The following is a 26,595-nucleotide window of genomic DNA, read 5'->3' as shown; positions in this document are numbered from 1 at the left end:
CTTTCCAAAAGCAAGAAGTGGTCTTTAGGGATTATACCCATATTCATAACCCATATGATGAGACAAAACTCTCAGCGGCCAATTCCACGATTGAAGCCATTGATCCATCTAGTGTGCATTCGATATCTATACCCACCACATACTTCGAACCAGATCAAACATCGATGAAGATTCATATTTGATGCTAATATTTATATATATATTTCACCTCCAGATACGGGGCAACAGTTGATCATCAATGGCAAAATTGACTCATCCACACTCTCCATTTTCCACTTCAAAAGACCAACTCATGTTGCATCACCCGCTTGAAATAAACCCTTATGACAGATGATAGTGACACATGAATGTCCAAAAAGAATCTCTCTCTAATGATTAACTAGTAGCCACCTCCTTTTTCCAACAAAACTGAGAGACGTCTCAAGTTTTTTTTTTTTGGGTCGAAGAGACGTCTCAAGTTTCTTCCTATGCATTTAGAAAATTTGGTGGAAACTTATTCACTATTTTCATTATTCTTTTTGCTTCCTTCACTTTTGAATTCTTAACTAGCACTTCAACCAAATGCCTCATTGTTCTAAAGTTTGGAATCTTATCTTTAGTTATACTCTCCTTGTAAACCTCAAAGGCCTTGTTAATTTCCCCTTTTCTACATAGATGATACATAAATGTCCTAAGAGTTGCAGCATTAGGAGTACAAAAATTTTCCTCTGAAGGCTATCATGTACATTTTTAACTTCGTCAATCAAACCACGCTTAGAGTAACAGGGGGCCAAAGGTAGTTGTAACTGATGGTGTCTCTGGCTTCAATCCTGCAAAACTAATCTCTTCAATCAAAGCCAAGACATCCTATAGTTTCCCATGATGGGCCAAAATCTTCACATTATCAGCACAAACATTTGAGGAACCCTTCTCAATCATTACCTTCCAGGTTTTCCCAACTTCATCGATCTTAACATTCTTATACAAGGAATCCAAGATTGCCATATAATTACTGTAACCTCTACATCCTCTCTTCCATTTCTTTCAAAACTGGAACATACCCCTCACACAACAACTTGATTAAAATACCATAAGAAACCTTATGAGGAGAAATGCCATATATCTGAGAGAATAGGTAATGATCAAATTTCTTGCATTGATTAAATGCAGAAAAAGGAGCATTAAAGGGTGTTATGGATATTTTATAATAGACCTGTCTAGGTCGACCAAAGAAGAACTGGACCGATCAAACCTTGGCCGGACCATGAATAAAACGAAGGCACTAAACAAGGTATACAATTTGAATCATATCCAACCTCCTTAAAGATAGGGATAAGGATTGCGATCAAGTCGGGTTAGTCTTAGAATCCAGATCGGACTCTACAACTACAATCCAAGTAATATTGTCTTGACGGATAAGATTCCTCTCCTCAGGAAGCTAGCAACAATGACAGAGTTCTATTCGAACTCCATTACTGCATAGTTAAGGTAACCTCTCCTAAGATCTATAAATACCCACATACTCATCATTATCAGGTATGCACTCTTGAGTTATTGAATACTTTGAGAAATTGAGCTGGCTTCCTTTGTTCGTTTGAACTAACTTGTTCGTCGGAGACGAAACTCGACCACACGGGTCGAGCACGTATTTGCAGGTTCGAGCGTTCGATCAGGAGGGACCAAATTCTGCATCAACATTGGCGCCGTCTGTGGGAATCTTGATCAAAAAGCCATCGTATAAATCAGATCAAGAATGTCAAACCAACCCTACGGTATGTTTTTTATTGAAGGGTTCGTCTGCGATTCAAGGTTGCGTTTAATCCCTTCTTATGGGTAATCCGTACGGTATGCGTATCTTTCCTTTTCATTGCTACGAATAATTATTAATTTACTCTGCATTGAGGTATTGCCATCGATATGAAAATCACCGAGAATCGGTTTCCTTTTAATCATGCAATTAAGAATCAATATGCGTGAAACGGATGAAATTGCATTCAGCCACAATTTGTTTGTTTTTATATGATTTTTTGAGATTGGCATTGTCATCATTATAATCAGTTTAATATTTATATATTCTGATATGGACAAAACCATAGACAAGGTCTACTTTGTTTTCTTTAGTTTTCTGAACGGGAGATCATGATTATCTTAGCAATGATCGAATGAAAACAAAAGAGAATGGAGAGCTGAAGGTTCTTTACTATTTTTTACGTTCTTTATGAATTTTATTTTGACCGTACCAAACTCGTTCGGGCATCAACAAATGTATTCCATGCCAATTGAAGCAAAAAGGGGATGCACCTAGAGAAGAGAGAGAAACTGCTGCAATCTAACTCCAATTCAGGCGATTCTAAGCAGTCTTTCACCATCATGCTCCAATATATGACGTTAAAGGGTGTTCGCGATCAGAATTTTTTTCTTTGAAGGAAGCAGATTTTACATGAGCAGATTTACCAAAGTTCTCCAGGTTGCACGAGGAACCAAGCTGGAAGGGGAGGTTGATTTTCTAGGCTTGAAGCCAGTCACAAGCTGCTGCAGCACAAGAAACGGGTTTTACTAATCGTAAATCGGATTGAAAAGCCAGAGATGATTTGAACATAAGGATTTTATCGCTCCTGCAAATAGACCAAACATTGCTCGATTGCCATTCCAAGAAGAACTTCACGTTGAACCCAAGTGTTGTCCGAGGCTTTAATGACATAGTACCAGTTTGGATCCAAGAAATCATCAAAATCAAGAACAAAAGCAGCTTGTCCTTGCGTGCGAAGAAGCATCTCGGCTTATTCTAGTCGAGAATTGCAATATATCGCACCAAAAGAGACAAGTTCATCATGGGAGTACAATGATTCATATTTATCTATATGACCGTTACTATTCTTCTAATGGTGCATGATCGGAATTATTCGTCATATACAACTTAGAGTTGAATGTGGAATATCAAACAATATTACTCTTAAGTCAGCTAACACTGAAATTTAGTAGCACCAATGTGTTTAGCTTGTACAACAAAAGTCTTATATACAATATTTTCAAAGCCTTTGAGCTCGTGGATAGCAAAATATCATCAAAATTACAAGTATGGAAGCTCGAGAGATAATCGACCATACATGATCGAGATAAAGGAGTTTTACATACAAGAAAAAGTTCTCGGCTGGATGAAGCATAACAGCTCAGAAAAGACTTGACCTATCATGTTTGGGGGAGTAAAGAGAGATAAACATCTCACATCTCGACCTATAGAGAAAGATTTCTTCAGTTCTCAACATTCAACTCCCTAGCTCGTTCCCAAATTGAACTCCCCGGCTCATTACCACGGGCAGTTCCCAAATTGAACTCCCCGGCTCATTACCACGGGCAGTTCCCAAATTGAACTCCCTGGCTCATTACCACGGGCAGTTCCCAAATTGAACTCCCTGGCTCATTACCACGGGCAGTTCCCAAATTGAACTCCCTGGCTCATTACCACGGGCAGTTCCCAAATTGAACTCCCTGGCTCATTACCACGGGCAGTTCCAAAATTGAACTTCCTGGCTCATTACCACGGGCAGTTCCCAAATTGAACTCCCTGGCTCATTACTATGGGCAGTTCCCAGAATTGAACTCCCTGGCTCATTACCATGGGCAGTTCCCAGAATTGAACTCCCTTGCTCTTCAGCTCGGCCAGTTCCCAAAATTGAACTCCCTTGCTCTTCAGCTCGGCCAGTTCCCAGAATTGAACTCCCTTGCTCTTTAGCTCGGCCAGTTCCCAAAATTGAACTCCCTGGCTCATTACCATGGGCTGTTCCCAAATTGAACTCCCTAGCTCATTACCACGGGCAGTTCCCAAATTGAACTGCCTGGCTCATTACCATGGGCAGTTCCCAAATTGAACTCCCTGGCTCATTGCCATGGGCAGTTCTCAGAATTGAACTCCCTTGCTCTTCAGCTCGGCCAGTTCCCAAAATTGAACTCCCTTGCTCGAACTCATGAAGCAAGGCAGTTCCCAAAGTGAACACGAAACATGGAGGCAATGGAGAAGACTAAAGGAACTATGAAAGGATTAACATAATGCTTGACCAATACATGGTCAACCAAACAACTTCAAATGAAAGCTCAAGAGCTCGACCAGTTTGATGATCCACCCAACCAACAAGCAATTCGGCTAGATCAATTGTTTAAGCACTATGAAAATTCAGATGCATTCGACCAAAACAATGGTTTAAATAGAGATGATACAAAAGGCATGGTTAGTCAAGGTTAATCAAGGAATTTTACAACAGAACAAAGTATAAGATGACCGAGGGCAAGATTTCGTCTTGCAATTTAGCATATGACTTCTCATGGTTGAAAGAAACTTAGTCCCTTGGCCTAGAACATGGAATTAACGTGACCAAGTGACTGGGGGGCTTATGTTATGGATATTTTATAATAGACCTATCTGGATCGACCAAAGAAGAACTGGACCGATCAAACCTTGGCCGGACCATGAATAAAACGAAGGCACTAAACAAGGTATACAATTTGAATCATATCCAACCTCCTTAAAGATAGGGATAAGGATTGCAATCAAGTCGGGTTAGTCTTAGAATCCAGATCGGACTCTACAACTACAATCCAAGTAATACTGTCTTGGCGGATAAGATTCCTCTCCTCAGGAAGCTAGCAACAATGACAGAGTTCTATTCGAACTCCATTACTACATAGTTAAGGTAACCTCTCCTAAGATCTATAAATACCCACATACTCATCATTATCAGGTATGCACTCTTGAGTTATTGAATACTTTGAGAGATTGAGCTGGCTTCCTTTGTTCGTTTGAACTAACTTGTTCGTCGGAGACGAAACTCGACCACACCGGTCGAGCACGTATTTGCAGGTTCGAGCGTTCGATCAGGAGGGACCAAATTCTGCATCAAAAGTCTTCTGATCCGGCCAAGCTCATCCATCTGATCAAAAGTCTTCTGATCAGTCATTCCTGCAAGACCATAAGATCAAATTAAGGTGGCAAGGAAAGATTTTTCCAGTGATCTTGGGATCCTTCTTGTGGGATTCAATTAGAGCTTCGATGTCACTAAAGTGATGAGATTTCACTAGGAGCCTGACAGCGAGGTCTTGAGCAAGCTATCGTAAGGGTTATCGAAGAAAGGCGCTTCACAAGGTTGAACAGAAAAATGAGGAAAAAAAGAAAGAAGTTTTGATAAAAGAATGCAAATTACCCATATTAGTAAATTTAATGAAGGAGATAAATTACTAGTAGATCATGATAATATCATAAAACAAAATCTAAAAGATAATACATATTTATATACTCAAAGACAAGATATTAATAAATCAAGATAGGTTTAATCTAAAATGTATTCTTACTCAAGAACAAATTATTAAATAAAAAGAATAAATCATTTACTAATAAATTATGTAAATCAAACATCATCTAAAATGCATTCATAATCAAGATCAAATTATAAATTTAAAAAAATAATCAATCACTAAGAAATCATGTAAAACCATAAACTTGATCGTAGAAAAATAAAACAATTACATATTGAAAATATGAAGATTGTACTTATCATGGCAAAATCACAAAAAGAATAATCACCCTTAGATAGAGGACCTTCAACACTCTATATTATCTTCTTCTTTCCCTACATCCTTGTATTTCGTCCCTATTTTTACTTAACCAATATGGATTTTCAATTCTGTTGTTTAATATACTCACCATTAACTCCACGTTCTCACCATCTTTCTTCTCTCCCCTCAATATTCCCTCGACTTTCTCTCTTCTTAAATCCTCTAAAACTTCACATTTTTCACCATCCATTTCTCTCTCATCTCAATATACTTCAAAATTCCCTCAATATTCTCTCCTCCTAAATCCTACTAAACTCCACGTTTTTTTCCACCATTCATTTTTCACCATGCATCTTCTCTCTCCCCTCAATATTACCAAAACATGTAATATAATTTATGCAGCTATGAGACATTAAACCTTGGACCTCCTCCTTTATTCAAAGTGATTGTTAACCATTTATTTAATCCTCAACCTATGATTGAATTTAGCAAATAAATTATAGTAAGTTTTTCAATCCCATATCAGTTCGACCTTTAACCATAATTATTTGAATATCAATACAAAAAGCCAAGACTACCCCCTATGCTTTAGTTACAGGTATTACAAATAATGAGTAATGATGATGGTGATGCTGAAAAGAGTAAAGGAATGAGAAACCTATTGAACTCCCAAGGATGTAAGCATGTCTTGGGAAAACAGTTTGCCTTCTTTGGAATTCTCCTCTTTAATCAGGGTTGAGTTCATTTTCTCAACAGCTGCTTGCAGATCCTACAAGAATTTAAGAGCTTGGAACTGACCCAAAAAACATAGCCCAAATATTACAACTACACATCTCATGCATCCAGGAAATAATAAGCTGTTGCACCTGTAAAAGAGAACTAATTAGTATGGCATCCCAACAGTAATATACCAATAAGAAAAGCTTCCAGCCATCAAACGGAAGTTCTGGAATAAATGGAAGTCTGAAATTTCATCCCTAAACCAAATAGAAGCTTTCAAAAGTTATAAATTTAGCTCTAGAATCTAAACAAATTCAATGTCTCATCCTTTTTAAGAGAGAAAATAAAATAGAACTTAGTTTTTCTTTTTCTTTTTTGTTTTTGAGATTTTGAATCCAAAGTTCTCTTCTTTCTTAATTTGGCCAAAGAAAAGAGAATACGAAAAAATTGTGAAAACTTCAATTTTTGAACCATGCACCTAACCAACAGAATTTGAAACATTGATGCTTGAAAATCTGAAAGGAGTAGTTTCTGATCTTAGAGCTAGTAGTCTAATACGTTGGATATGCCCCATCAGCTGCAACAGCCACTGGCTTCTATCAAATGCATGCGAAAGAGCAGGGTGAGCTTGTACACAACCCCTTGCAACCGGATCCGATCAATTAGACTACAACGATAGTTACCCTACCATCACAAAGGAGATGCTTGTGATAATGTTTACAAACCTTCAGATGTTAAGAGTTGTGAGACAGACATTGGAAAGGCCAAGTTTTGTGAGCTTAAGAATTCCTCAAATCTTGCAATTGTCAAGAAAGACCTAAGATCAATTTGTTTTACAAAATATTGATGTGAGATCAGACTTGGGGAATTTAACCAGACATTTCTTGAGAGCTCGTTAAAAAATTGAGAAAATGAACGGGTTGGCCTTAATACCTATATGATGATTATGGATCATGCTAAGCACATGGAGAAGTGGAAAAAAGATTAGCAGAAAAAAGATACAGAGGGCCTTCATCAAGCCTCTTCATAATTGAGCCCGCAGCAGAAAATCTCCACAAGAGACAAAAGATAGTTCCAATCCATTCTACAAATTGTTTAGTTCAGAGTCTATGCGGTAGGTGTCTCTAAATCTTCTTCACCGTCTTCATGATCATAAACCTCGACGGCTACAAATAATTGGAGGCTTTTCAGGGATGGAATTTAGAAATTAAACATAAATAAAATTAAAGAACTGATCTAGTTAATATATATATATATATATATAATCATCAGAAATAGTTGCTCGTCCGGTCCCTAGCGTTGCTGATCTTAATCCGACCCCAAAGTTATCAAATCCTCCAACAAAAGAAAACACACTGCCCTTCACCCTTCAAAGAGAAAAACTGCCGAGAAGGAAGTCTCCCATGATCAGGAAAAAATTGACCAAGTGCCAGAAGATTCCACCAAAGAAAACATTGATGTTCAATTGTGAAGACTATTGCAAGCAAGACACCTGGTCCCAAGGCAAGGACCACCAAAACTTCCAATACACTGAGATGTAGACTTAGGTCTACAGGTCCAGTTTTCGACCAAGGTTTGTCTGGCTCGAAGAAGAAGAAAAGAAAAGAATTCCACTCTGCTCCAACAGAAATCCCCACTGAGAAAGATAATCCTCACGAAGAAGTTCCTACTACCATTGAAGTTAATGATGAAGAAAATAGAGAAAGCTCACTGCCACACATACCAGCTGATTTATCCCCCGATACTTTTGTCTTTCCAGAAAAGATGGTTGAGGATGAAGATCGAGGTAAAGACTTTTTTGACTACTCTCCTGATCATCTGAAGAGAATTGCTGAAGACATATTAATTCATGTTGCAGGTAATATTATTGAGGAAATTACTGACCAATTATGTGATGTAAATGTTGATATGCCTGCCTCTCCCTTGGATGTTGCTGCCAAGGACCATGTGAATGAACCCTCTGTTTCTGTTTTACCCTTATCCATCCCTATGTTGGATGTTGTTGCTCCAGATACTAATGTACCCCCTTTTGTTGAAGAAAATGATCAAGATATTCCTCCTTTAGAAGAAAATAATCAAAATATTCCTCTCCCTGAAGAAATTCATGAAGTTGCCCCACCAGAATATAATGTTGTCAATCCGGAAGCTCTTATGGTAGCTGATCCCCAGATTGGTCATGGAGATCAATAAAATATTGTCATGCATACTGGTTCAAATGATGCTGCTGTGAATGCAAATCTTGAGAATGTAATTGAGATAGCTGATCTTCAACCAATCCCTAACCAGCCTGATGATACCATGAGTGTTGCTGACTCGAGAAATCCTTTCAATCTTGAGTGGCTTTTAAAAGAAAACCATACAGCCAGCCGCAATTGGGAGGTTGCCAGAGAGTGGGGCACAAAAGGCCGAATCCCTCGTGACAAGAGAAAAATTGCTCGAATGTCTGACTCTGAGCTTTACTCTCACGGATGGGGGTAATAAACAGATCTCTCTTCTCATTCCTTTATTAAAATTGATTTACTATTGATCTAGTTATTTATTCTTTTTAGTTTATATTGACTAATCTATAGATGTTTTGGAGCTGCCTTTAATGAATTTTCCGAAGTGTTGGAGAGGAAAAAAATTTTATCCCAAGAAAATGATGATCTGATCAAGAGGAATTTTGAGTTGATCAATGAGGTACAAGAACTTCAAGTAGACTCTTCAGAGAGAAAATCGATAGTTGCTGAATTCAGAGAAATAGATTTGATGAATGATCTAGATGATTTGCACACTGATTATGAACTCTGCTCTGATCATTGTGCTGATTTGCCGGAAGGGATTTCTATGTTAAGAGATGTTGTTTCAAATTATAAGGACGGGCTTCTTCAGCTCGAAATGATAAAGAATAATGCCCTTGAAAGGGCTAGGATTGCTATTGTTGATAGAGAGGATTTTAAGGAAAAGCTAACCAGAGCTTTGGTCTGGTCACAAAGTATTGAGAAAGAAAAGAATGAACTTCAGGAGAGGTTCAATGAGATTGAAAAGCTGAATACAACTTTAGAGTTGGCCCAAGAATATCATGTGATAGCTTTCAGTTCAATTTTACAGGAAAAGTCTGCTTTAGAGGATAAAAATGATGGTTTGGGATTGAGACTTAGTGAGGTGACAGTAGAAAGAGATAATCTTGAGGTTTCCCTAGGCTTGGTTTCTAAAGAAAAGGAAAGTCTTCATGCTCTTTTGGATGAAACTTTAAAATTCAAAACTTTACTGCATGAAGATTTGGAAGCAGAGAGAAGACAATTTGAAGCAGAGAAGAAAAGAATACAAAGTGAAAATCAGATTGTCTTAAATTCAGTCACTTCCTCAATGAAGGAAGTTGGAGATAATCCAGCTTTCCTCGGATTTTGCAAGAATATGGTGAAGAATTGCTCTGATCAAATCTTCTCAGAAATCCTCAAGATTCATCCTGATATAGATTTCAGATTGTTACCTCCAGAATTTCTCCCATCTAGAACCTTTTTTTATCTTAGGAATTTGAGATACCCAAACTCTGACAGTTCATCAGAAGATGATTCTAACAATGACAACAGTGAGTCTTCCAACCCTGGCCAAAATCATTCTGCCAGTGATTCAGATAAGGGTGATGATGACTCACCTCTTCAAGATGATAAAGAAATTGCTGCCAATGATGCTGCTGATGTCGATCCATTTGATAATGTTGCAGATGTTGATCCATCTGCAAAATCACAAGTTTGAAGAAAACATTTCTTGAGTTTATAAATTTACCTTTTTCCTCTCTTTTGTTTACCTCTTTAGCATATGAGGTTTTTGAACTTGTCTATCTTTTATATTAATGAAATTTCCTTTCTTTCCTTTTCTCTTTTTAGCTTTGACAAAATAGTATCTTTTATAATATTGGCTATCATCCTCTGACCATCGCGTATTTGATTAGATACATATCTCTGATCATACTTGTATTCTTCATTGACTTCTGATGAGATACTTCAGAAGAGAAAATATTTGATAAAAACCTCATTAGCTGATCAGATATTCTCGGATAATGGTCTCAGAAAAATCTTTGAGCTTTCAATAAATAATCCTCCATATAACCTGATCCTTGAATTGTTTTATTGATTAATTCCATTGTTCTCCATCAAAAGGCTGCCTTAGAGAGATGCTGCCTTAGCGAGATGGCTACTGGAGCCTGACTTCGGAAAGTCGGGATCATCCTCGGAAGGAGTGATCCGGGATCATCCTCGGAAGGAATGATCCGTGATTAGCTTAGCATGACCTGGCTACCTGAGCCTGACTTACGTAATGTCACACCCCGCCCGCCGGGCCCGGTTACCCGCCCGACGACCCGTGGGTGCGATCCGTCACAGGATCCATGGTTTTAGTCTATCAATAATAATAAATACAAATACATGTAATCAAGAGCAAGAATAGTGCAATAATTAATAAAAAGGTTACAGGAGTCCAAATACTCCAATAAAAATCCAAGAACGAACGAAAGAGGGAAAATCAAGAATCAAAAGTAATATCGAGTTCAGCGGAAGCAAAATAAATAACTAAATAATCTTCTCACAGGTTTTCATTTATAAATCTAAATGACTAGTTGTCTAAATTAGCAAGTAAAGATGTCCTCCAATCTTTCTCCAAACGATCATCAAAATCCTGGGAATCTGCCTCCGTCGGCCATCAATGGGTGCTAAAAGTGCACACAAGCATCTTCAGGAGGCTCCATGCTCTGCAAGTCCATATACCACTGTTTGTGCCACATCAGCTTCATACGAGGAGGCTCTTTCATATGAATCATCTCCAACTTCCGACATTGTGCAACCATCTGTACAGTTTATATAATACATACAATGAAAGGAATGAGTTCCAACGAACTCAGTAAGGAACAGACAATTCTCATATATATGTCAATACAATCCACGAATGCACACATGAAATGATATGGATGATATGCAGAAATATGAATGCTACTAAGATCTAACTATGTAAGTCTCTAACAGCTGACATGCTTTAAGATATACACCAGCCCTCCTTTGGGTAAGTCTCATCACTCTAATCCGGCAAGGACTGGTTACCTCTATAGGGATCCTGGGCAAAGGGGTAAGTCCACACCTGGCTCTCAAACCATGGCTGGGGGTTAAGTCAACACTCTCTCACCACGACCATTGGCAATGAGTACTGGCGCATGTCGGGGTTTCTAATCCAATGCAAGTCATAATGGTAACATACTATATGGAGTCAAGATACATCCCCTATGGCACCAACCAACTTGGTTCAGTATCCTTCGCAACCTAGGAGTAAGAACCCTCACGGACTGGCTACCGCTGTTGGACTCCACTCCTTAACCCTATGGTCATCCACATATTATTGGGACGGATGCTCTCATGACTCCTCACGACACCCGGTCCGTTCCTTGGACGTCCATGAGCCCAACCCTAACATATGCAACCCTACCATTGCATGACCAACAGTGGACCACTGAGTCTCCGCACGGACTGGTTACCGCTATAGGATGAAACATAGTCACGTCACCATTGTCACGGGTCACCCGGCTTCAATTCCCCTGCCGAAAGGGTAATAGCATGTGGGGTACCTAGCCATGCGATTCTAGACTCTCCCAAGTATGTCATCCAGTAATCATGATAGTGCTGGAGACATTAGCTGGCATGTGTCCCATTCCACAGCCTTCTGATATCCCAAGCTAAGATATTCCAAAGGAATACCCCTTCCATCACAACTACACTACAATCACTCTTTATTATACCATGAACAGTTGTGCAATATCATGAAAGATGAAGTACATCAAGGAATACCACAAACAGCAAGTGTACAATAAGATTCACATGCTTTATACAATTACAGCAAGTTACATGATCAAAGAATAGTAAATAGAACAATAGAATCATCATGTATATGTAATTGCATATAAATAAGAATGCATGTCCTTACCTGTAATTATGTAAAACTCCTCTAACTTGAATTCCAGAAACTATTATAAGACTTTTACTTGAAACAGAGAACACCTAGGCATAGGGTTACAAGAATATATAAGAGTCAAGAGTCAAAACAAATCCAAAATCAAACTTACACAGACACTGGAAACCGGCCGGTCACTTGGGCCGGCCGCTTAGGTTGAGCGACCGCCACTAGTGACCGCCCCAAAAACAGAGAGTTTCAGATCCGAAACTCAGGCTTCTGATCATCCGTTTTCAATCCGGATTTCGAGTGATCATGGCCTAAGTCTCGAATCTAACACTCCAAGAGACAATAGGTGAAGGGAAAACTAACAAACATCATAAATGGATTACCCAGAAACTTTCCCCTTGACTAGATCCATCCATTAACAAATGCAGGGATTCGTTTCTGGACAGGATCTCATCAAGAACATTGGAAAGGGAGTACAACAAATCAATTGGGTAACCACCAACAAAAAGGGGATGGGTTCATATCAATCAGAGGTTAAAAAGAAGAGAATTGCAGATGGAGATTCATTACCTTAAATCAGAATCACCAAGAATAGAAGAGAAAAGGTTTCATATCATTAACAACACTTCAGACCTGAATCCCGCACGTTTCCACAGCCGCCTAATCGCCCAAAATAGCAATCCCGAACATAATAATGCGTTAATAGGGTGAGGGATGCTATTTATAACGAACAGGGGGCAAAATAGGGCAAAACCCCGAAAACAGAACCGGGCGGTCGCTTGGTTCAATCGATCGCCACTAGCAACCGCCCCCATGTATATTGCTATACAAGGGTGCTTTGCTCATGGGGTTGAAGACCAAGTACAACCTAACCCAAATGAAGACATGGGGGAGATCATAGTCCGAAAAATCAATCTCAATAGGTCAGTAATAAAGGGGTTAGGGTTTCATTATAACATATGGCTCATGAAAAGGTTATGATCACGAAAAGAGAGGGAATGATTGTTATCAAGAAAATAACAAGAAATCATAGGAAATCTAGTTTAGGTTAATAGAAACATTACCCATGAGGTTTCCCTCACATGGAAGGTTACAAAAGGTTTCCAGAAAGATCATTCAAGGGTTAGGGTTAAGGTTTCAAGAATCTATTAGCTAGGGTTAAGATCATCATGATGATCATAGATCTCAAAGAATAGAATGAGATCATGGAATAGATGGTTGCAAGGATGCATCATCTTTTTCCTGATCTCAATCAAGAACAAGAACGAAGAAAGAATAATTAGAAATCCTAATTAGGTTAAACATGGATCATGAAGAAAATATAGTGATCAAGTTTAGGTTAACACAAATATCACCCAAGGGAAAGAGAAACAAAGAATCAAGATTTACCCAAGGGAAAGAGAAACAAAGAATGCACAATCTGAAAAAGTGTTGGGGAGTTTCCAACAGATAAAAGAACATTAGGGTTTCATATATGGTTACCTCTCATGAGAGTTGGTTACCTCCCATGAGAGTTACCCATAATTAATCCTCACAAAAACAACCCAAGATAGATAAAGGAATATCTCATTAATATTTCAAAATAAAGAATGGAATTAGAAAGGGTCTACCAATGAGAGAAAATAAGGTTCTCAATTAAAGTGAAGGGAAAGAAATTCAAATCATACAATTAGGGATTACTAACAAGAATCCGTGTATCCCACGAAAAGACTAAGGAGAATAAAGATTCACCCTTAGGACAAAGAATTACAATCAAGAAAGGTTTTGGGGAGAGTCCAAATGAATTAATAGAAAATAAAAGGGTTGCCAATTGGTTACCCTCTCATGAGAGTTACCCAAGAATTTCCCCTCAAAATCTCTCCTTTCCTGGTTTCCAAAGGTCCAAGGGAATATTAGGGAACAACTCCTCAATCATGAGGACACAAGGGAAGGTCACGGTAATAATATGAGACCTTCCCCACAATCATAAAGGTAGGTAGAAAATTAGGGAAAGTATCATTAAGAGCTTTGGTGGAATCAAATTCAAGAATCATCGCCATATGGCTTTCAAGAACATAAAGTGAATTGGGGGATTCACTCTAGGGCTAAAAGAATTAGAGAAGAGGTCATTACAGTAGTGTAATACCCCTCTCATGATCAGAAAATCAGAAGTAGAGAAGAAAGAATGAATTAAAGAAGAAACGAATTGAATACCAACCTTATAAAAGAGAAACCGATGAAGAAATCATAATAGATGCTTGAGGATCTTTCTTGGCTTCGAAGGAGAGGTTCTAGGGCTTTTCCCACGTTCTCCAAAGACTTAGAACAGAATGAGAGTGAAAAACATGGAGTTCCCCCTTTTTAAATAGCACAAAGAGTTCAAGAATTACTAGGATTTCACCAAACTGACCAAACTGCCCCTGTTGGTTGATTGGTCGCCAAAGAAGAAGTTCTAAGGTCCTTCCCACGCCATCAAGAGGTTTAGAAACATGGTGGGATAGCTTACCACGAAATTAAAAGAAATAAAACTTTTAAAAACCTTCAAAACAGAAAATTACCAAAATGCCACTGCCTGGGCAGCTTATTCAAAACAAAGGATTTAATGGGCCAAACTTCAATATTTTTGGATGGGCTTCTTTCAACACATCATACTACTTACCTAGTATGGAGGGAAGTCTTCAAACCAGGTCCAACTAAGCTTTAGGTCCATCAACCAAGTTCTTCTTCACAAACAAGTAGTTCAACTCCAAATCAAATAAGGTTTCCATAAGGAAACACCATCATCAATATCCATGGGTTTTGGGTCAAACACCATATCTTCTACTGAGATGGCCCACAAAGACATCTTCCTCATTTTGAGACATTGGATCAAACCTAAGGGAAAGGTCTGACATGGCTTCCTAAGATTTTAAAAGTTAGTAAAACTGAAATCACGGTCAAACTTCAAAGTCAACATTAAACAAACCCTACTTCACCCAAAACATATCGGGTCTTCAGGCTAGATTTGGGCTGGGTGTCACACGTAAAGTCGGGACCATCCTCGGAAGGAATGATCCGTGATCAACTTCGAAAAGCATGACCAGGCCTCGGAAGGTCAGGCTACTTGAGCCTGACTTATAAAAAGTCAAAACCACCCTCAGAAGGAATGATCCGTGATCAGCTTCGGAAAGCATGACCAGGCCTCGAAAGGCTGGCTACTTGAGCCTGACTTATAAAAAGTCGGGACCACCCTCGGAAGGAATGATCCGGATCAGCTAGCATAATCACGCCTCAGATGGCTGGCTACTTGAGCCTGACTTCAGAAAGTCGGGATCACCCTCGGAAGGAATGACTCTGAATCAGCATTGAAAAGGCATGATCAGACCTCGTAAGGCTGGCCACTTGAGCCTGACTTGGAAAGTCGGGATCACCCTCAGAAGGAATGATCCTGGATCAGCGTTGAAATGGCATGATCAGACCTCGTAAGGCTGGCCACTTGAGCCTGACTTCAGAAAGTCGGGATCACCCTCGGAAGGACTGATCCTGGATCAGCGTTGAAATGGCATGATCAGAAGACTGATTTGCCAAAAATGTTCTTTGGATTAAAATGACGAAGAAACTTTTGATGACAACGATTAATAAGATGATTTCTTCAAGAATACCAGAAAATCCTGCCCTCTTTCTATTGATAATATTCTTAAGGTGAACTACATTCCACGGTCGTTTCAATCAACTCCCATGAGCATCCTTTAGCCAATATGTGTTTCTGCTCACAGATTTTGTTATCACATATGGCCCTTCCCAGTTTGCAGAAAGCTTTCCACAGTTTCTTGGATCTGATGCCGACTTCTTTCTCAAAACCAAATCTCCCACTCTAAAAGATTTGGGTCTGACTCGAAGCATTGTAGTACGCCACCGTTCTCCTCTAATATTCTATATTGCGGTATAAGGCTTTTTCTCTGACTTCATCTAAGAATTCAAGGTTTGCCCTCAATTCTTCTTCATTAGCTATTGGATCAAATCCTTCATATCTGTTTGATCCCACCATAACCTCCACTGGAGCCAACGCTTCTGACCCATATGCTAGTTTGAAAGGTGTTTCTCCTATTGGAGTCCTGACTGTAGTCCTATATGCCCACAGTACATGAGGTAGCTCATCGATCCATAAGCTATTTGCTTCATCCAATCTCCTTTTTATTCCCTGCAGAAGTGTTCTGTTGGTTACCTCAATTTGACCATTGCATTGAGGATATGCCACAGATGAGTGCTTGCATTCAATATGATAATCTGCACAAAATTCCTTGAATCTTTCATTGTCAAATTGTGGTCCGTGATCAGTCAATAGAATCTTTGGTAGACCATATCTGAATATGACATGATTTCTAAAGAACTTTTTGATTTGACTCATGGTAGTCGTGGCCAGGGCTTCTGCTTCTACCCATTTCATGAAATAATCAATTGCGGCCACCACGAACTTTTTCCCTCCAGTTGTAACAGGAAATGGCCCTAACAAATCCATACCCCACATAGCAAATGGAAGGGGATTAAGAATTGATGTAGTTGCTCTGCTGGCTGGCTCTGAATTGGTGCATGAATTTGACATTGATGACTCCTTCTTACATACTCAATCGCCTTAGATTGCATGCGTGGCCAATAAAACCCTTGTCTTAGAACTTTATAAGCCAAAGCTTTCCCACCTAAGTGACTTCCACAAATTCCCTCATGGACCTCGGATAAAGCATATTGTGCATCGAGATGGTCCCAAACATTTCAAAAGTGGTCCGAAATTGTTCTTTTATATAACAGCTCATTCTTTAGAATAAACCTAGCAGCTCTTCTTTTCACCGTTCTGGCCTTTTCCCTATCTTCAGGAAAAATACCATCTTTCAGATACTGTACAATAGGATCCATCCAAGATACTTCTGCATCAATTTCCATTATTTCTGGATCTGAATATGCTGGAATATCTAGCTCCTCAAAATATATAGTTTGTGGTATAGAAGTAGATTTTGCAGATGCCAACTTTGCCAGAGAATCTGCTTCATTGTTTTGATTTTGGGATATCCTCGTGATTGAGAATTGTGAAAACCACTCTTTACATTGCCATACCTTTTTAAGATAACTGACCATCCGATCATCCTTCGCATCATACGCTCCTGTAACCTGGCTGACCACCAGTTCAAAATCACTTTTTACTTCAATGTTCTGTACACAGAGGGATTTAGCCAATCGCAAACCTGCAATGAGAGCTTCATATTCTGCTTCATTGTTTGAAGCATGAAAATTAAATCGAAGTGCACTCTGAATTACAAATCCGAACGGACTTTGTAAAATCACTCCTGCTCCTGATCCCTGAGAATGGCTTGACCCATTTACATGTAGAATCCACCCAGAAGACACCTCAAATGATTGCAGACATTTAAAGGCAGATATTGAAAGATTGATCTCCCAGGGACATTTGTCCAATTTCGTCAACAGAAGACGAGAGGAACCACGTGATGCAGGTACCAAAAGGGACCGTTCGGTTAGTTCGGACCAACCGAAGGAGGCTCCTAAGTCTAAGAAGGGTAAGGAAGTGGTTGATGCTACTTGGTCACCGATCCTTACAATTTTTGGAGGTCCCGAGCCTGAATCACTCCGGAGGCTGAAAGCAAAATCCCAATTCTTTGGGACCAGAGAAACGCAGAAGCGTAAAAGGCCAAATGGTGAGGGTTCGATCACCTTTGGCGAAGAAGATGAAAGAGGTGTTTGTTTACCTCATGATGATGCCATAGTCATCAAGGTAGAGATTGCATGCCGAGAAGTACACAGGGTGTTAGTTGATACCGGGTTTGCTGCAGATATTTTATCTTATGCAACTTATTAGAAACTTAAGGTGGATGAAGACTTGATGGAGCCATCATCCACGCATCTATATGGCTTTGCAGGATCGTCTGCAATAGCGGAAGGATTGGTCCAGTTGGACCTATCAATTGGAAGCTTCCCCAAAGAAGCTACCGTTCGGGTAAATTTCTTAGTGGTTCGAGAGCTCCCAGCTTACAATGTAATCCTTCGGAGACCATCCTTATCAAAGTTAGGTGCTATCGTTTCTACGAAACATCTAAAAATAAAATTCTCGACAAAAATAGGAATCGGTCAAGTTTTGTAAAACCCAGCCCTAACCTTGACCCGGAAACCTTGTTATTTGTAGGTCCGATGACCCGAAGTAAAGTAAGAAGTCAGCTTTGGGCCATCCCGAGAGGACTTGGTGTCTGGCTTTGAATCCATGAAAGTTGATGATGAGGTTCTATTTATGGAACCTGAATCCTGATGAGGATCTAATTAGTTGATGGACTTGGAGTGCTCTCTATCTTGGTTTGAAGGCATTTCTACCTATTAGGTAAGTCACTTGACTTGTGTGCAAAACCCCTTTGGTTGGTTTGATCGGACCTTCAATTCCTGTTTGGCCTTGTGTCGATTGTTGGTTGGCCGGGCCCCCACCAATCCACTCGACCAATGAGTCTTGTCTTTGGCAATTAGGTTGTTCTTGCTCTATTTAAGTCCAATCTCGAGTCCACTTAGTATTTGCTGCCTCCAAACCCTCTGGAGCGCAGACCTCTGCAAGTCATCTCTCTTGCATCCTTGGTGTTTTCTTGACGGATCTTCGTCGACTCTTCTTTTGCATCAAAGGTATGTCTACTCTCTCTTCTTCTCCTCCATCTTTGTTTTTCTTTCCTTTTGAGTTGAGACGTAGAAGAGATGCTGCATTCTCTGTTGCAAACATCTCTCGAACATGTTCTCATGATCATCGTAGGATTTAAGGCTAGAACATGATCTTAACCATGATCATTGCAAGCTTTTGAAGGATTCATGATCAAACCATGATTTAATCTCTGTTAAACTTCTAATCTGAATTTGATCTCTTTGGATCTTTTTTGTTGATCATGTTAGTAGTAATTACTATGTTTTCTTTCCATGATCCATAATCTATAGATTTCTAGATGTTCTCTTCTACCATACTATGTGTTCTTCATGATGCATGATAGTTACATATATGGTGGTTTTATTTCCTTATTTAGATTTATGCTTCTAAGCCTTATTCCATGAAGACCTATGTATGTTTTCATGTTTTCATTACCGAAGCAATGATCCATCCTCCTATTGCTCTTGTCTTTGTTTTCTATTTCAAATTCATCAAGATCCATGTTTGAGTTAATTATGGTAACTTTTTGTTTCCTAATTTGGATCTTGATATCTTGATTTGATTGGTGTTTTGAGGTCCCCTATTTGTTAGAATACTACTGTGTAGTCTACCCCTTGATTAGTACCCTTTTGAACCACCAAATTCGGATTTCATATCTTAAAACTCTGATTTTTAGGCTATCGTCTGCATTGGTCGATTGGTCGCTGGACCACTCGACCAATCCACTCGACCAATGAGTCGGAACTCCGCTTGTTGGTCTGTTTGGATGTTTTGATATCTTTGCTGTTAGGGATCTTTCCTAATATGTTGTATATACTTGTTTAGGACCTTCTTCTCAAGTTTGCCAAGATCTTACTTGATTTCTTAGGATTCCTTGAGTTATAAAGGTAAGGATGGTTATTTCCTTAATTACATAGATAGCATGAATCTAGTTTCTATATTTGAATATCATAGATATGATTCCTAAATTAGATTCTTACAATGATATACTACTGTTGCATAACTTTGATTGCGTAGCATTACTTATTCATATTAAATTGATTCATGTATGATTTACTTACCAATGTTATACAAGTGATTGTAATTACTGATTTCTTTCCATATATGAAGTTACCACATATGTGATGATATGAATTGATGCATGTGTATGCTTAGTATGGTTTGGAAGGAGAGGTGTCCTTTTGACACTTCGTCCTTGGACTACTACGGGAATATTATGGGATGTTTCCGGAGATGCCCTCTGGACACCTTCCTAAACCGTTGGATGACATATCTAGGATTGTCTAGTAGTGTTTGGCTAGGATGTCCTGTTATGTCGACCCTAATCGGAGGGGTATTGAGACCGAACGACCCGTGGTAGCATGGGGATTCATGGGCGCTCATGACCGGTAACCAACCCGTGAGAGGACAGGAATCACATTGTGGGGGCCATTTATTGGTAGGGTTGCATATGGTTAGACTTGGGCTCACGGGCGCTTAAGCCGGTAACCAACTCGTGAGAGGGCGTGAGAGCTTCCCGTTTACCATATGTGGATGATCAATAGGGTTGATGAGTCCGTAGTCCGGGTTGGTTGGTGCCATGGATACGCGACTCTAGTGTGAAGGATACTGGAAGGATCGTCGGGACGAGGAATGGAAGTATCCGGATCCGACTTGATGTAACCAAGTAGAAGACTTGCATTTGGCTAGGTTTTACCCTGACATGCGCCAGTACTTATACCAAATGGTTGTGAGAGAGTGTGTTGACTTAACCCCTGCCAAGGTTTGTCCTGAGGGATGAAGGACCCATTACCAATCGGCTGCTCAAGACCGGTGAAATGATCCGTGAGAGAATCCAAGATATCTTAAATGGTTGAGGATGTGAGTGGACTTTCCTAAAGAAGTACGGTGCTAAGACTTAAAGCATGTCTGCCAATAGAGACCAGCATACATAGAGTTAGATTCATTCATTCATTGTTTGTCTCATATCATATTGCATTTATGAGTGTTCTGGAATTCTGCCATTTATGTTATTATGGATTTCAATCGCTTTACCGAGTTTCTTTGAAACTCATTCCTTTATTGTACAATGTTGTTAGACTATCCTGCAGGTAGTCGGGTGTTATGACGGTCCCTATGAAGAGCGCAAGGCGAAGAGGCATATCTCCGGGAAGGTGATTGCGGTTACCACAATTACTCAAGATCCCGCGAGTGGTTATGCTCCGTGACGTGCTTAGTCCGACCATTGAGTGGAAGCGTCCTTGTGCTATTTATGAGATTTACACTTTCAAGGATGTTGTCTATAAAGTGGAGAACAATTTAGTTACCCAATGTACTTGCTACTGGGATTAGGTTTTGTCTAGTTTATTCTTTAGAGCTACTTTTCCGCTGGATGTAAAGTGGGATTTTTGCTTCACTTTACTTATCTGTTTGATACTCTGTTTATATCTATTATTCTGATTCAGTTATGATTCATTCTTTCTTTATTGGATCTATGATTTATCTTCCACACTCATGTTATGATTGTTCATGATTATGTTATTGTTTATGTGGGAGGTTGATCACTCGATACCTCATCTTCGGGCTGTGGATCACACTCTCGGGTATGCCAGATAGGGTACCGGCTGGGAGGGCGTGACAAGTTTCATCTGACCAGAGAATTTCTCGGCAATGTTATGTTGCATATCTAAAAGATAAGGAGGGCCCGAGGAAGGTGACAGCGTTACCAATTGAAGTACGAGATGATCGGGATGAGGCAGAAATGCAAAGGCCCGAGCCAGCAGAGAAACTGGAGAAAATTTAGTTGTATCCCGATGATGAGAAAAGAGTTACTTATATCAGGTCTGAGCAGCTGGAAGAATTCAAAAGGGAGTTGAAGTCTTTTCTTCAACAAAATAGTGATGTGTTCGCGTGGTCTACTGATGACATGCCAAGAATCGATCAACATGTTGCAGAGCACAAACTTTGGATAGATCCAAAGGTGAAACCAGTTATCCAGAAAAGAAGAAATTTCTCCATGGAAAAATACGAAGCCGTTCGGGGCGAAGTTGAAAAATTGAAGAGTTCTGGTTTTATCGAACCAATTGAATGCCCAATCTGGCTGGCCAATGTGGTGATGGTCAAAAAGGCAAACGGGAGGTGGAGGATGTGTACAAATTACATAGATCTCAACAAGGCTTGCCCTAAAGATTCTTACCCGTTGCCCAAGATTGATCTGTTGATAGATGCAACTGCAGGATATGAAACCTTGAGTTTCATGGATGCCTACTCAGGATATAATCAGATACTCATGAACAAGGAGGACGAAAAGTTTACAGCTTTCATGATTGATCGTGCAAGTTTTTATTATAAAGTCATGCCGTTCGGCCTGAAGAATGCAGGGGCTACTTATCAGAGGGCCGTCAAATTTTTTTTTCAAAGATATGAACGGGAAAAACGTGGAGGCCTATGTTGATGATATGCTGATAAAGAGCATTGCAAGGATGAAACATATTGAAGATTTAACGGAGGTATTTTCGGTCTTTGAAAATACCAAATGAAGCTGAATCTGGAGAAATGTGCCTTCGGAGTTTCTTCAGGCAAATTCTTGGGCTTCATGGTATCACAAAGAGGTATTGAGGCTAATCCTTCCAAAATACAGGCTTTAATTGATATGGAAGCCCCCAAAATTGTTCACGATGTGCAATGCTTAACAGGGAGAGTAGCCACTTTGAACCGTTTCATCTCACTGTCAGGAGAAAAATGTCTACCTTTTTTCAAAGCACTCAAAGACTTAAGGGGCAGCAAGGAGGCAAAATGGACTGAGGAGTGTCAAAAAGCTTTCGAAGAACTGAAGGAGACATTGGGAAGACCACCGCTATTATCTCGACCCGAGAAGGGAGAAATCTTGTAGCTATATTTAGCAAGATCCTCCCTTCGGCGATCAACATGCAAGACTCATTGGGGAAAAAGACAAGAAGCAGTGGCCAATTTATTATGTCAGCCACGTACTACTTGACGCAGAGACACGGTATTCTCAGATTGAGAAACAGACTCTAGCTCTTATGATAGCAGCTAGGAAACTACGGCCATATTTCCAGGCTCATTCCATCGAGGTATTTACTACTTTTCCCCTTAGTAAATACCTTGACCCTGACCTTGACCTGGTAACCCGGTTGTTTTTAGGTCCGAAGACCCGGAGTAAAGAAAGAAGCCAACTATGGGCCATCTCAGTAGAAGACATGGTGTTTGACTCTAAACCCATGGATGTTGTTGATGGAGTTCCATACTTGGATGTCTGTGTAGTTTTGGAAAGGAAGCTGCAGTTGTCTGAAGATGAGATTAGTTGAAGGACTTGGAGTATTATCTGACTTGGTTTGAAGGTATTTCTTCACCCTTGACTTGTTACTTGATGCGTATGCAAAAGCCCATAAGGTTTAAAGCCCATTTGATCCTCCAAATCCCTGATTATTCCTTATCCTCCCCTTGGTCGAGTGGGCCACTCGACCAAGCACTCGACCAAAGGAAGGTGAAATCCGAGAAATTGTAATTTTAGGGTTTTTCACTCTTATTTAAACCCTACTTAGTATTTCTTTGTTACGGCTGCCTCCTAAACACTTTGTGAACGTGAGAACACCTCTCCGAAACTCTCTCTAGTGATTTCGAAGATTCCTCTGCAGATCTAAAACCTCTCTTCTCTGTTCTTACAATTCAAGGTTAGTATCTCTTCTGAATTATTAATTCTCTTTTCTTGATCTTGTTCTTGATTGAGATCAGGAAGTTGATGATGCATCCTTGCAACCATCCCTTCGTGATCTCATTCGTTTCTTTGAGATCTATGATCATCATCATGATCTCAACCCTAGCCGAAGATTTTCTTGAAACCCTAACCCTTGCTTGAGTTCTGGAAACTCTTGTTAACCTCCCATGCGAGGGAAACCTCATGGGTAATATTTCTAGTAACCTAAATTAGTTTTCCTATGATTTTCTTATTGCTTTTGGCCAATTATTTAATTTTCTTTCATTCTGTGATCTCAACCTTTTTATGGGAACCATAAGGTTGAAACCCTAAATTCTTGGGTTAAATCAAGAACCCAAATTTTCCCCATGACTTGATGTTTTTATCTTACTATATGATCCTAATATACCTTAGGAAGTTCCCCTTCGAATTTTGGATCATTCTGACTTCAAACGAAGAAGTTATGGCCAAAGCGAGGCAGTACAATTCCGTCGACTTGCTTGGTCGACTGGGCCAGTCTACCAAGCACTCGACCAAAGGAGTCAGTAGCTTCGTTTTTCGCCCGAATTGATTCGTTTGCTCTCTGATCTCTTAGGAATCTTTCCTAATGTTGTATCTATGATTGTTAGGAGTCTATTTGCTAAGTTTGGAGTTGCTGTCTTTGATCTTTGGATCATCTTCTTCGATAATCAGGTAAGGACAGTTAATTCCTTAACTACATAGATTGCTTGTTCTCTGGTTTCTACTTTGTGAAACTATGAGATTACTTACTGTTATTATAATTTAATTCTGATCTCTTATTGTGAGATCAGTAGCACTTGTTTATATTATCTTTTTCATTTTTCATGTTATATGAATTACCTATTATTGCCTAATCTAATTTTGCTTTTACATTCTCTTGTATATGATGAACTGTTGGTTGTATATGTTATGACTGATCTGAGAATGTGTTTGCTTAAGTTTGGTTTGGGATTGGGAAGTTGTCCTTTTGACACTTCTGTCCTTGGACATCGGAGGGAATAGTATGGGATGTTCTCCAAAGATGCCCATCGACGCTTTCCCGAATCAATGGATGGCATACCTAGGGCTGTCTAGCAGTGTTTGGCTAGGATATACCCCAGTTATATCAGACCCGAATCGGAAGGGTATTGAGACCGAATGACCCATGGTAGCAATGGGGATTCGTGGGCGCTTAAGACCGGTGAAAAGATCCGTGAGAGGACATTGATCACATTGTGGATACTCGAAAGAGGCCATTTATTGGAGGGTTGCATATGGCTAGACTTGGGCTCATGGGCGCTCAAGACCGGTGAAATGATCCGTGAGGGGACATGAGAGCTTCCCGTTTACCATATGTGGATAACCAATAGGGTTGATGAGTCCGTAGTCAGGGACTATTAGGACTCTAGTGGAAAGGATACCGGAAATGATAGTCAAGGACGAGGAATGGAAGTATCTGGACCTGAGTTGATGTAACTGAGTAGATGACTTGCATTGGGCTAGGCTTTTCCCTGACATGTGCCAGTACTTATGCCAAATGGTTGTGAGAGAGTGTGTTGACTTAACCCCCTACCATGGTTTGTCCCGAGGGATGCAGGACCCATTACCAACCGGCTGCTCAAGACCGGTGAAATGATCCGTGAGAGAATCCAAGATATCTTAAATGTTGAGGATGTGAGCGGACCTTCCCAAAGAATTACGGTGCTATGACTTAAAGCATTTCTACCATAGAGACCAACATACATAGAGTTAGATGCATACATTCATTACTTGTTTCATACTGCATTGCATCATGTTATGTTTTGCCACATGTTATCTATGATGTTATGGATTAACTTGCCTTATTGAGTTTCTTCGAAACTCATTCCTTTTTGTACATTTTCTTGTTAGATTATCCTGCGCAGTCTGCAGTATTATGACGAGCAAGACAAATGGGGCACAAGCTGATGAAGCGTATTACACGCAAAGTGCTGGCAACAATCAAGATTACTTTGATGATCCCTCGACGGATCAAGCTGCGTACTACTTTTGAGAACGGCATAAAGTTAGAACGGATTCATTGGATTGATGAAGTCCATACTTATGAAGACGTTATCTATAAACTTGAAGACGCTTGATCTTAGTTTATTTCTTAGTACATTTGTTTCAGTTGTAATCCCTTTTGATTTTCATACTACGTTCCGCTATTTTTGGTAAAGTGAGTTTCCGCCTCACTTTACTCCTTTTTGATATCATTGGATATCTGGTATCTTTCCGCACTCTAATTATATTGATTGTTCATTTCTTGTTTTGAACCTTGTTTATAATATTAAAACTTGATTTATTTCCTGTTTATGATTATGTTATTGTATATGTGGGAGGCTGATTTCCTCGATACTTGATCTTCGGGGTTGTGGATCACACTCCCGGGTATGCCAGTTAGGGTACCGGCTGGGGGGATGTGACAAAAGTTCTTTGTAAACCTAATTTGTTTGGAAGAATGGTGGCTTGGTCGGTTGAGCTCAGTGAGTTCCAAGTGAGCTTTAAGCCTCGCACGACAACCAAAGCTCAGGCACTAGCCGACTTTGTAGTCGTGACAATCGCACCAATGGAAGACATCGCCGAACCCACTATCCTGACCATTTGGGAGGTATATGGGGATGGTTCGAGTAACAACCAGGGAGCAGGGGCTGGAATTCTCCTGAAAAGTCCGGCAGGATTCATTATTCGGTATGCATTGAGATTTGCATTCGAAACAAGTAATAACAAGGCAGAGTACGAAGCCCTAATAGCTGGACTTAGATTGTCAAAAGCATTGGCAATAGCAGATGTAACTATTTATAGTGATTCACAGCTTATTGTCAATCAAGTACAAGGGGAGTATGGTGTTAAAGAACCCCGGTTACAGAAATACCAAGAGATTGTGCAAGCATTGCAGAAAGAGTTTAGGAATCTGAAGTATGTCAGATTCCAAGAAAAGAAAATACAATGGCAAATGAGCTATCCCGATTAGCCAATGCCAAAGAAAAGAATTTAGACCCTTCGGTCTACATAGAAGAGATAACATTTCCAAGTTATCACGAGAAGGAAATTTCCAATATTGAAGCGG

General features: G+C 39.8%; 1 pseudogene; it reads right to left on the bottom strand.

Moving 5' to 3' along the window:
- Window positions 1-465: 465 nt before the first annotated feature.
- Window positions 466-5,776, bottom strand: LOC149012974 (small ribosomal subunit protein mL103 (rPPR7) pseudogene; annotated as a pseudogene).
- Window positions 5,777-26,595: the final 20,819 nt, after the last annotated feature.

The sequence above is a fragment of the Hakea prostrata genome, chromosome 6, assembly GCF_041222555.1.
Source record: "Hakea prostrata isolate BN-2017 chromosome 6, UWA_Hpros_2, whole genome shotgun sequence".
NCBI lineage: Eukaryota > Viridiplantae > Streptophyta > Magnoliopsida > Proteales > Proteaceae > Hakea > Hakea prostrata.
The sequence above is the reverse complement of the archived record's forward strand: the minus strand, read 5'-3'. Positions and strand labels throughout refer to the sequence as shown.